Source organism: Calliopsis andreniformis, unplaced genomic scaffold (assembly GCF_051401765.1).
Source record: "Calliopsis andreniformis isolate RMS-2024a unplaced genomic scaffold, iyCalAndr_principal scaffold0030, whole genome shotgun sequence".
Classification (NCBI taxonomy): Eukaryota; Metazoa; Arthropoda; class Insecta; order Hymenoptera; family Andrenidae; genus Calliopsis; species Calliopsis andreniformis.
Window position 1 is genome coordinate 2,837,756 of NW_027480439.1, and position 14,144 is coordinate 2,851,899.

Here is a 14,144-nt window from a genome sequence, read left to right on the forward strand (position 1 = left end):
CAATCCTCAATCCTCAATCCTCAATCCTCTATCCTCAATCCTCAATCCCCAATCCTCAATCCTCAATCTTCAATCCTCAATAATCAATCTTCAATCCTCAATCCTCAATCCTCAATCCTCAATCCTCATTCTTCAATCCTCAACAACAAATCCCCAATACTCAGTCCTCAATCCCCAATACTCAATCCTCAATCATCAATCCTCAATCTTCAATATTCAGTCCTCAATCCTCAATCCTCTATCCTCAATCCTCAGACCTCAAACATCAATACTCAACCCTCAGTCCTCGCCCTGAATCCACAACCCTCAATCCTCAATCCTCAACCTTCAACCATCAATATTCATTCTTCAATCCTCAATCCTCAATCCTCAATCCTCAATCCTCAATGTTCAATGTTCAATCCTCAATACCCAATCTTCAATCTTCAATCCTCGATCCTCAATCCTCAATCCCCAATCCCCAATCCTCAATCCACAGTCCTAAAACCACAGTCCTGAATCCTCAATCCTGAATCCTCAATCTTCAGCCCTCAGTCCTCAACAATCAGTTGTCAATCCTCAATCCTCACTACAGTATCCTCAGTTCAGAGATTTCCATACGCAATACTCAATCTGCAATCTTCATATCTCTATCCACAAACATCAATTCTCATCACTCAACCATCAACTCTCAGTCCCCAATCCTCAATCTTCAATCGTCAATCCTCAATCCTCAATCCTCAATCCTCAATCCTCAATCCCCAATCCTCAATCTTCAATGCTCAACCTTTAATCCTCAATCCTCAATCCTCAATCTTCAATCCTCAGTCCTCAATCCCCAATCCTCAATCCTCAATCCTCAATCCTCAATCCTCAATCCTCAATCTTCAATCCTCAATACTCAATCTTCAATCCTCAATCCTCAATCCTCAATCCTCAGTCCTCATCCTTCAATCCTCAATACCCAATCCTCAATCTTCAATCGTCAATCCTCAATCCTCAATCCTCAATCCTAAATCCTGAATCTTCAATCCTCAATACTCAATCTTCAACTCTCAAACCTCAATCCTCAATCCTCAATCTTCAATCCTCAATCCTCAATTCTCAATCCTCAATACCGAATCCTCAATCTTCAATCCTCAATCCTCAATCCTCAATTCTCAATCCTCAATCGTCAATCCTCAGACCTCAGACATCGATACTCAACCCTCAGTCCTCGTCCTCCATCCATAACCCTCAATCCTCAATCATCAATCTTCAATCATCAATATTCAATCTTCAATCCTCAATCCTCAATCCTCAATCGTCAATGTTCAATCCGCAATCCCCAATACTCAATCCTCAATCCTCGATCCTCAATACTCAATCCTCAATCTTCAATCCTCAATACTCAATCTTCAATCCTCAATCCTCAACCCTCAATCCACAATCCTCAATCCTCAATCCTCAGTCATCAATACTCAATCTTCAGTACTCAATCCTCAATCCTCAATCCTCAATCGTCAATTCTCAATCCTCAATCCTCAATCCTCAGACCTCAAACGTCAATATTCAACCCTCAGTCCTGGTCCCCAATCCACATCCCTCAATCCCCACTCCTCAATCTTCAATCATCAATATTCAATCTTAAGTCCTCAATCCTCAATCCTCAATCCTCAATGTTCAATCCGCAATCCCCAAAACTCAATCCTCAATCCTCAATCCTCAAACCTCAATGTTCAATCCACAATACCCAATCCTCAATCTTAAATCCTCAATCCTCAATTATCAATCCTCAATCCTCAATCCTCAATCCTCAGGCCTCAATCCTCTGTCCTCGAACCACAATCCTGATTCCTCAATACTGAATCCTCAATCCTGAATCCTCAATCCTCAATCCTTAACCCTCAATATTCAATCCGCAATACCCAATCCTCAATCTTCAATCCTCAATCCTCAATCCTCAATCCTCAATCCTCAATCCTCAATCCTCTGTCCTCAAACCACAATCCTGAATCCTCAATACTGAATCCTCAATCTTCAGCCCTCAGTCCTCAATCCTCAATCCTCAGTCATCAATACTCAATCTTCAGTACTCAATCCTCAATCCTCAAACCTCAATCCTCAATCCTCAGCCCCCAATCCTCATTCCTCAAACCTCAACCCTCAGGCCTCAGTCCTCATCCTCAGTTCTCAATTCTCAATCCTCAGGCCTCAATCCTCAATCCTCAATCCTCATTCTTCAATCCTCAATACCCAATCCTCAATCTTCAATCCTCAATCCTCAATCCTCAGTTCTCAATCCTCAATCCTCAATCCTCAGACCTCAAACGTCAATATTCAACCCTCAGTCCTGGTCCCCAATCCACATCCCTCAATCCCCACTCCTCAATCTTCAATCATCAATATTCAATCCTCAATACCCAATCCTCAATCTTAAATCCTCAATCCTCAATCCTCAATCCTCAAGCCTCAATCCTCTGTCCTCGAACCACAATCCTGAATCCTCAATTCTGAATCCTCAATCCTGAATCCTCAATCCTCAATCCTCAATCCTCAATACTCAATCCTCAATCCTCAATCCTCAATCCTAATTCTTCAATCCTCAATACCCAATCCTCAATCTTCAATCCTCAATCCTCAATCATCTATTCTCAATCCTCAATCCTCAATCCTCAGACCTCAGACATCAATATTCAACCCTCAGTCCTGGTCCCCAATCCACAACCCTCAATCCTCAATCCTCATTCCTCAATCCTCAATCCTCAGTCCTGAATCCTCAATCTTCAATCCTCAATACTCAGTCATCAATCCTCAATCCTCAATATTCAATCATCAATACTCAATCTTCAATCCTCAATCCTCAATCCTCAATCCTCAATCCTCAATCCTCAATCCTCAATCTTCAATCCTCAATACTCAATCTTCAATCCTCAATCCTCAATCCTCAATCCTCAATCCTCATTCTTCAATCCTCAACGCCAAATCCTCAATCTTCATTCCTCAATCCTCAATCCTCTATTCTCAATCCTCAATCCTCAATCCTCAGACCTCAAACATCAATACTCAACCCTCAGTCCTCGTCCTCAATACACAACACTCAATCCTCAATCCTCAATCTTCGATCATCAATATTCAATCTTCAATCCTCAATCCTCAATCCTCAGTCCTCAAACCTCAATTCTGAATCCTCAATCCTGAATCCTCAATCTTCAGCCCTCAGTCCTCAACAATCAGTTGTCAATCCTCAATCCTCAATCCTCAATCCTCTATCCTCAATCCTCAATCCCCAATCCTCAATCCTCAATCTTCAATCCTCAATAATCAATCTTCAATCCTCAATCCTCAATCCTCAATCCTCAATCCTCATTCTTCAATCCTCAACAACAAATCCCCAATACTCAGTCCTCAATCCCCAATACTCTATCCTCAATCATCAATTACTCAATCTTCAATATTCAGTCCTCAATCCTCAATCCTCAATCCTCAATCCTCAATCATCAACCCTCAATCTTCAATCCTCAATGCTCAACCTTTAATCCTCAATCCTCAATCCTCAATCTTCAATCCTCAGTCCTCAATCCTCAATCCTCAATCCTCAATCCTCAATCCTCAATCCTCAATCTTCAATCCTCAATACTCAATCTTCAATCCTCAATACTCAATCTTCAATCCTCAATCCTCAATCCTCAATCCTCAATCCTCAATCCTCAATCTTCAATCCTCAATCCTCAGTCCTCAATCCTCAATCCTCAATCTTCAATCCTCAATAGTCAATCTTCAATCCTCAATCCTCAATCCTCAATCCTCAATCCTCAATCCTCAATCCTCAATCCTCAATACTCAATCCTCAATCTTCAATCCTCAATACTCAATCTTCAATCCTCAATCCTCAATCCTCAATCCTCAGTCCTCATTCTTCAATCCTCAATACCCAATCCTCAATCTTCAATCCTCAATCCTCAATCCTCAATTCTCAATCCTCTGTCCTCAATCCTCAGACCTCAAACATCAATACTCAACCCTCAGTCCTCGTCCTGAATCCACAACCCTCAATCCTCAATCCTCAACCTTCAATCATCAATATTCATTCTTCAATCCTCAATCCTCAATCCTCAATCCTCAATCCTCAATGTTCAATGTTCAATCCTCAATACCCAATCTTCAATCTTCAATCCTCGATCCTCAATCCTCAATCCCCAATCCCCAATCCTCAATCCACAGTCCTAAAACCACAGTCCTGAATCCTCAATCCTGAATCCTCAATCTTCAGCCCTCAGTCCTCAACAATCAGTTGTCAATCCTCAATCCTCACTACAGTATCCTCAGTTCAGAGATTTCCATACGCAATACTCAATCTGCAATCTTCATATCTCCATCCACAAACATCAATTCTCATCACTCAACCATCAACTCTCAGTCCCCAATCCTCAATCTTCAATCGTCAATCCTCAATCCTCAATCCTCAATCCTCAATCCTCAATCCCCAATCCTCAATCTTCAATGCTCAACCTTTAATCCTCAATCCTCAATCCTCAATCTTCAATCCTCAGTCCTCAATCCCCAATCCTCAATCCTCAATCCTCAATCCTCAATCCTCAATCCTCAATCTTCAATCCTCAATACTCAATCTTCAATCCTCAATCCTCAATCCTCAATCCTCAGTCCTCATCCTTCAATCCTCAATACCCAATCCTCAATCTTCAATCGTCAATCCTCAATCCTCAATCCTCAATCCTAAATCCTGAATCTTCAATCCTCAATACTCAATCTTCAACTCTCAAACCTCAATCCTCAATCCTCAATCTTCAATCCTCAATCCTCAATTCTCAATCCTCAATGCTCATTCTTCAATCCTCAATACCGAATCCTCAATCTTCAATCCTCAATCCTCAATCCTCAATTCTCAATCCTCAATCGTCAATCCTCAGACCTCAGACATCGATACTCAACCCTCAGTCCTCGTCCTCCATCCATAACCCTCAATCCTCAATCATCAATCTTCAATCATCAATACTCAATCTTCAGTCCTCAATCCTCAATCCTCAATCCTCAATGTTCAATCCGCAAAACCCAATTCTCAATCTTCAATCCTCAATCCTCAATGCTCAATCCTCAATCCTCAATCCTCAATCCTCTATCCCCAATCCTCAGTCCTCAAACCTCAATCCTGGATCCTCAATCCTGAATCCTCAATCTTCAGACCTCAGTCCTCAACAATCAGTTGTCAATTCTCAATCCTCAATAGAATATCATCAATTCACAGTTTTCAATACTCAATACTCAATCTGCAATCTTTAAATCTCTATCCACAAACACCAATTCTCATCACTCAACCCTCAACACTCAGTCCCCAGTCCTCAACCTTCAATCCTCAATCCTCAATCCTCAATCCTCAATCCTCAATCCTCAATCCTCAATCTTCAATCCTCAATACTCAATCTTCAATCCTCAATCCTCAATCCTCAATCCTCAGTCCTCATTCTTCAATCCTCAATACCCAATCCTCAATCTTCAATCCTCAATCCTCAATCCTCAATTCTCAATCCTCTGTCCTCAATCCTCAGACCTCAAACATCAATACTCAACCCTCAGTCCTCGTCCTGAATCCACAACCCTCAATCCTCAATCCTCAACCTTCAATCGTCAATATTCAATCTTCAATCCACAATCCTCAATCCTCAATCCTCAATCCTCAATCCACAGTCCCCAAACCACAGTCCTGAATCCTCAATCCTGAATCCTCAATCTTCAGCACTCAGTCCTCAACAATCAGTTGTCAATCCTCAATCCTCACTAGAGTATCCTCAGTTCAGAGTTTTCCATACGCAATACTCAATCTGCAATCTTCATATCTCTATCCACAAACATCAATTCTCATCACTCAACCATCAACTCTCAGTCCCCAATCCTCAATCTTCAATCCTCAATCCTCAATCCTCAATCCTCAATCCTCAATCCTCAATCCCCAATCCTCAATCTTCAATCCTCAATCCTCAATCCTCAATCCTCAATGTTCAATCCGCCATCCCCAATACTCAATCCTCAATCCTCAATACTCAATCCTCAATCATCAATCCTCAATCTTCAATATTCAGTCCTCAATCCTCAATCATCAATCCTCAATCCTCAATCATCAACCCTCAATCTTCAATCCTCAATGCTCAACCTTTAATCCTCAGTCCTCAATCCTCAATCCTCAATCCTCAATCCTCAATCCTCAATCCTCATTCCTAATTCCTCAATCCTCAATCCTCTATCCTCAATCCTCAATCTTCAATCCTCAATACTCAGTCATCAATCCTCAATCCTCAATCTTCAATCATCAATACTCAATCTTTAATCCTCAATCCTCAATCCTCAATCCTCAATCCTCAATCCTCAATCCTCAATCTTCAATCCTCAATACTCAATCTTCAATCCTCAATCCTCAATTCTCAATCCTCAATCCTCATTCTTCTATCCTCAACACCAAATCCTCAATCTTCATTCCTCAATCCTCAATCCTCTATTCTCAATCCTCAATCCTCAATCCTCAGACCTCAAACATCAATACTCAACCCTCAGTCCTCGTCCTCAATACACAACCCTCAATCCTCAATCCTCAATCTTCGATCATCAATATTCAATCTTCAATCCTCAATCCTCAATCCTCAGTCCTCAAACCTCAATTCTGAATCCTCAATCCTGAATCCTCAATCTTCAGCCCACAGTCCTCAACAATCAGTTGTCAATCCTCAATCCTCAATACTCAATCCTCAATCCTCAATCCCCAATCCTCAATCCTCAATCTTCAATCCTCAATACTCAATCTTCAATCCTCAATCCTCAATCCTCAATCCCCAATCCTCATTCTTCAATCCTCAACAACAAATCCTCAATCTTCAATCCTCAATCCCCAATACTCAATCCTCAATCCTCAATCCTCCATCCTCAATCATCAATCCTCAATCTTCAATACTCAATCCTCAATCCTCAATCCTCAATCCTCAATCCTCAATCCCCAATCCTCAATCCTCAATCTTCAATCCTCAATACTCAATCTTCAATACTCAATCCTCAATCCTCAATCCCCAATCCTCAATCCTCAATCTTCAATCCTCAATACTCAATCTTCAATCCTCAATCCTCAATCCTCAATCCCCAATCCTCATTCTTCAATCCTCAACAACAAATCCTCAATCTTCAATCCTCAATCCCCAATACTCAATCCTCAATCCTCAATCCTCCATCCTCAATCATCAATCCTCAATCTTCAATACTCAATCCTCAATCCTCAATCCTCAATCCTCAATCCTCAATCCTCAATCATCAATCCTCAATCTTCAATCCTCAATGCTCAACCTTTAATCCTCAATCCTCAATCCTCAATCTTCAATCCTCAATCCTCAATCCTCAATCCTCAATCCTCAATCCTCAATCCTCAATCCTCAATCCGCAATATTCAATCCTCAATACTCAATCTTCAATCCTCAATCCTCAATCCTCAATCCTCAATCCTCAATCCTCAATCCTCAATCCTCAATCCTCAATCCTCAATCCTCAATCCTCAATCTTCAATCCTCAATAGTCAATCTTCAATCCTCAATCCTCAATCCTCAATCCTCAATCCTCAATCCTCAATCCTCAGTCCTCAATCCTCAATCCTCAATACTCAATCCTCAATCTTCAATCCTCAATACTCAATCTTCAATCCTCAATCCTCAATCCTCAATCCTTAGTCCTCATTCTTCAATCCTCAATACCCATTCCTCAATCTGCAATCCTCAATCCTCAATCCTCAATTCTCAATCCTCAATCCTGAATCCTCAATCTTCAATCCTCAATACTCAATCTTCAATCCTCAATCCTCAATCCTCAATCCTCAGTCCTCAATCCTCAATCCTCAATCCTCAATCCTAATTCTTCAATCCTCAATACCCAATCCTCAATCTTCAATCCTCAATCCTCAATCATCTATTCTCAATCCTCAATCCTCAATCGTCAATCCTCAATCCCCAATCCTCAATCCTCAATACTCAATCCTCAATCCTCAATCCACAATCCTCAATCTTGAATCCTCAATACTCAATCTTCAATCCTCAATCCTCAATCCTCAATCCTCAATCCTCAATCCTCAATCCTCAATCCTCAGTCCTCAATCCTCAATCTTCAATCCTCAATACTCAATCTTCAATCCTCAATCCTCAATCCTCAATCCTCAATCCTCATTCTTCAGTCCTCAATACCCAATCCTCAATCTTCAGTCCTGAATCCTCAATCCTCAATTCTCAATCCTCAATCCTCAATCCTCAGACCTCAGACATCAATACTCAACCCTCAGTCCTCGTCCTCAGTCCACAACTCTCAATCCTCAATCATCAATCTTCAATCATCAATATTCAATCTTCAATCCTCAATCCTCAATCCTCAATCGTCAATGTTCAATCCGCAATCCCCAATACTCAATCCTCAATCCTCAATCCTCAATCCTCAATCCTCAATCCTCAGTCCTCATTCTTCAATCCTCAATACCCAATCCTCAATCTTCAATCCTCAATCCTCAATCGTCAATTCTCAATCCTCAATCCTCAATCCTCAGACCTCAAACGTCAATATTCAACCCTCAGTCCTGGTCCCCAATCCACATCCCTCAATCCCCACTCCTCAATCTTCAATCATCAATATTCAATCTTAAGTCCTCAATCCTCAATCCTCAATCCTCAATGTTCAATCCGCAATCCCCAAAACTCAATCCTCAATCCTCAATCCTCAAACCTCAATGTTCAATCCACAATACCCAATCCTCAATCTTAAATCCTCAATCCTCAATTATCAATCCTCAATCCTCAATCCTGAATCCTCAGGCCTCAATCCTCTGTCCTCGAACCACAATCCTGATTCCTCAATACTGAATCCTCAATCCTGAATCCTCAATCCTCAATCCTCAACCCTCAATATTCAATCCGCAATACCCAATCCTCAATCTTCAATCCTCAATCCTCAATCCTCAATCCTCAATCCTCAATCCTCAATCCTCTGTCCTCAAACCACAATCCTGAATCCTCAATACTGAATCCTCAATCTTCAGCCCTCAGTCCTCAATCCTCAATCCTCAGTCATCAATACTCAATCTTCAGTACTCAATCCTCAATCCTCAAACCTCAATCCTCAATCCTCAGCCCCCAATCCTCATTCCTCAAACCTCAACCCTCAGGCCTCAGTCCTCATCCTCAGTTCTCAATTCTCAATCCTCAGGCCTCAATCCTCAATCCTCAATCCTCATTCTTCAATCCTCAATACCCAATCCTCAATCTTCAATCCTCAATCCTCAATCCTCAGTTCTCAATCCTCAATCCTCAATCCTCAGACCTCAAACGTCAATATTCAACCCTCAGTCCTGGTCCCCAATCCACATCCCTCAATCCCCACTCCTCAATCTTCAATCATCAATATTCAATCCTCAATACCCAATCCTCAATCTTAAATCCTCAATCCTCAATCCTCAATCCTCAAGCCTCAATCCTCTGTCCTCGAACCACAATCCTGAATCCTCAATTCTGAATCCTCAATCCTGAATCCTCAATCCTCAATCCTCAATCCTCAATACTCAATCCTCAATCCTCAATCCTCAATCCTAATTCTTCAATCCTCAATACCCAATCCTCAATCTTCAATCCTCAATCCTCAATCATCTATTCTCAATCCTCAATCCTCAATCCTCAGACCTCAGACATCAATATTCAACCCTCAGTCCTGGTCCCCAATCCACAACCCTCAATCCTCAATCCTCATTCCTCAATCCTCAATCCTCAGTCCTGAATCCTCAATCTTCAATCCTCAATACTCAGTCATCAATCCTCAATCCTCAATATTCAATCATCAATACTCAATCTTCAATCCTCAATCCTCAATCCTCAATCCTCAATCCTCAATCCTCAATCCTCAATCTTCAATCCTCAATACTCAATCTTCAATCCTCAATCCTCAATCCTCAATCCTCAATCCTCATTCTTCAATCCTCAACGCCAAATCCACAATCTTCATTCCTCAATCCTCAATCCTCTATTCTCAATCCTCAATCCTCAATCCTCAGACCTCAAACATCAATACTCAACCCTCAGTCCTCGTCCTCAATACACAACACTCAATCCTCAATCCTCAATCTTCGATCATCAATATTCAATCTTCAATCCTCAATCCTCAATCCTCAGTCCTCAAACCTCAATTCTGAATCCTCAATCCTGAATCCTCAATCTTCAGCCCTCAGTCCTCAACAATCAGTTGTCAATCCTCAATCCTCAATCCTCAATCCTCTATCCTCAATCCTCAATCCCCAATCCTCAATCCTCAATCTTCAATCCTCAATAATCAATCTTCAATCCTCAATCCTCAATCCTCAATCCTCAATCCTCATTCTTCAATCCTCAACAACAAATCCCCAATACTCAGTCCTCAATCCCCAATACTCAATCCTCAATCATCAATCCTCAATCTTCAATATTCAGTCCTCAATCCTCAATCCTCAATCCTCAATCCTCAATCATCAACCCTCAATCTTCAATCCTCAATCCTCAACCTTTAATCCTCAATCCTCAATCCTCAATCTTCAATCCTCAGTCCTCAATCCTCAATCCTCAATCCTCAATCCTCAATCCTCAATCCTCAATCCTCAATCTTCAATCCTCAATACTCAATCTTCAATCCTCAATACTCAATCTTCAATCCTCAATCCTCAATCCTCAATCCTCAATCCTCAATCCTCAATCCTCAATCCTCAATCCTCAGTCCTCAATCCTCAATCCTCAATCTTCAATCCTCAATAGTCAATCTTCAATCCTCAATCCTCAATCCTCAATCCTCAATCCTCAATCCTCAATCCTCAATCCTCAATACTCAATCCTCAATCTTCAATCCTCAATACTCAATCTTCAATCCTCAATCCTCAATCCTCAATCCTCAGTCCTCATTCTTCAATCCTCAATACCCAATCCTCAATCTTCAATCCTCAATCCTCAATCCTCAATTCTCAATCCTCTATCCTCAATCCTCAGACCTCAAACATCAATACTCAACCCTCAGTCCTCGCCCTGAATCCACAACCCTCAATCCTCAATCCTCAACCTTCAACCATCAATATTCATTCTTCAATCCTCAATCCTCAATCCTCAATCCTCAATCCTCAATGTTCAATGTTCAATCCTCAATACCCAATCTTCAATCTTCAATCCTCGATCCTCAATCCTCAATCCCCAATCCCCAATCCTCAATCCACAGTCCTAAAACCACAGTCCTGAATCCTCAATCCTGAATCCTCAATCTTCAGCCCTCAGTCCTCAACAATCAGTTGTCAATCCTCAATCCTCACTACAGTATCCTCAGTTCAGAGATTTCCATACGCAATACTCAATCTGCAATCTTCATATCTCTATCCACAAACATCAATTCTCATCACTCAACCATCAACTCTCAGTCCCCAATCCTCAATCTTCAATCGTGAATCCTCAATCCTCAATCCTCAATCCTCAATCCTCAATCCCCAATCCTCAATCTTCAATGCTCAACCTTTAATCCTCAATCCTCAATCCTCAATCTTCAATCCTCAGTCCTCAATCCCCAATCCTCAATCCTCAATCCTCAATCCTCAATCCTCAATCCTCAATCTTCAATCCTCAATACTCAATCTTCAATCCTCAATCCTCAATCCTCAATCCTCAGTCCTCATCCGTCAATCCTCAATACCCAATCCTCAATCTTCAATCGTCAATCCTCAATCCTCAATCCTCAATCCTAAATCCTGAATCTTCAATCCTCAATACTCAATCTTCAACTCTCAAACCTCAATCCTCAATCCTCAATCTTCAATCCTCAATCCTCAATTCTCAATCCTCAATACCGAATCCTCAATCTTCAATCCTCAATCCTCAATCCTCAATTCTCAATCCTCAATCGTCAATCCTCAGACCTCAGACATCGATACTCAACCCTCAGTCCTCGTCCTCCATCCATAACCCTCAATCCTCAATCATCAATCTTCAATCATCAATACTCAATCTTCAGTCCTCAATCCTCAATCCTCAATCCTCAATGTTCAATCCGCAAAACCCAATTCTCAATCTTCAATCCTCAATCCTCAATGCTCAATCCTCAATCCTCAATCCTCAATCCTCTATCCCCAATCCTCAGTCCTCAAACCTCAATCCTGGATCCTCAATCCTGAATCCTCAATCTTCAGACCTCAGTCCTCAACAATCAATTGTCAATTCTCAATCCTCAATAGAATATCATCAATTCACAGTTTTCAATACTCAATACTCAATCTGCAATCTTTAAATCTCTATCCACAAACACCAATTCTCATCACTCAACCCTCAACACTCAGTCCCCAGTCCTCAACCTTCAATCCTCAATCCTCAATCCTCAATCCTCAATCCTCAATCCTCAATCCTCAATCTTCAATCCTCAATACTCAATCTTCAATCCTCAATCCTCAATCCTCAATCCTCAGTCCTCATTCTTCAATCCTCAATACCCAATCCTCAATCTTCAATCCTCAATCCTCAATCCTCAATTCTCAATCCTCTGTCCTCAATCCTCAGACCTCAAACATCAATACTCAACCCTCAGTCCTCGTCCTGAATCCACAACCCTCAATCCTCAATCCTCAACCTTCAATCGTCAATATTCAATCTTCAATCCACAATCCTCAATCCTCAATCCTCAATCCTCAATCCACAGTCCCCAAACCACAGTCCTGAATCCTCAATCCTGAATCCTCAATCTTCAGCACTCAGTCCTCAACAATCAGTTGTCAATCCTCAATCCTCACTAGAGTATCCTCAGTTCAGAGTTTTCCATACGCAATACTCAATCTGCAATCTTCATATCTCTATCCACAAACATCAATTCTCATCACTCAACCATCAACTCTCAGTCCCCAATCCTCAATCTTCAATCCTCAATCCTCAATCCTCAATCCTCAATCCTCAATCCTCAATCCCCAATCCTCAATCTTCAATACTCAATCCTCAATCCTCAATCCACAATCCTCAATCCTCAATCCTCAATCCTCAATCCTCAATCCTCAATGTTCAATCCGCAATCCCCAATACTCAATCCTCAATCCTCAATACTCAATCCTCAATCATCAATCCTCAATCTTCAATATTCAGTCCTCAATCCTCAATCCTCAATCCTCAATCCTCAATCATCAACCCTCAATCTTCAATCCTCAATGCTCAACCTTTAATCCTCAATCCTCAATCCTCAATCCTCAATCCTCAATCCTCAATCCTCAATCCTCATTCCTAATTCTTCAATCCTCAATACCCAATCTTCAATCTTCGATCCTCAATCCTCATCCTTCAATCCTCAATACCCAATCCTCAATCTTCAATCGTCAATCCTCAATCCTCAATCCTCAATCCTAAATCCTGAATCTTCAATCCTCAATACTCAATCTTCAACTCTCAAACCTCAATCCTCAATCCTCAATCTTCAATCCTCTATCCTCAATTCTCAATCCTCAATGCTCATTCTTCAATCCTCAATACCCAATCCTCAATCTTCAATCCTCAATCCTCAATCCTCAATTCTCAATCCTCAATCGTCCATCCTCAGAACTCAGACATTAATACTCAACCCTCAGTCCTCGTCCTCCATCCATAACCCTCAATCCTCAATCATCAATCTTCAATCGTCAATACTCAATCTTCAGTCCTCAATCCTCAATCCTCAATCCTCAATCTTCAATCCTCAATACTCAATCTTCAATCCTCAATCCTCAATCCTCAATCCTCAGTCCTCAATCCTCAATCCTCAATCCTCAATCCTAATTCTTCAATCCTCAATACCCAATCCTCAATCTTCAATCCTCAATCCTCAATCATCTATTCTCAATCCTCAATCCTCAATCCTCAGACCTCAGACATCAATATTCAACCCTCAGTCCTGGTCCCCGATCCACAACCCTCAATCCTCAATCCTCATTCCTCAATCCTCAATCCTCAATCCTCAATCCTCAATCTTCAATCCTCAATACTCAGTCATCAATCCACAATCCTCAATCTTCAATCATCAATACTCAATCTTTAATCCTCAATCCTCAATCCTCAATCCTCAATCCTCAATCCTCAATCCTCAATCTTCAATCCTCAATACTCAATCTTCAATCCTCAATCCTCAATTCTCAATCCTCAAACCTCATT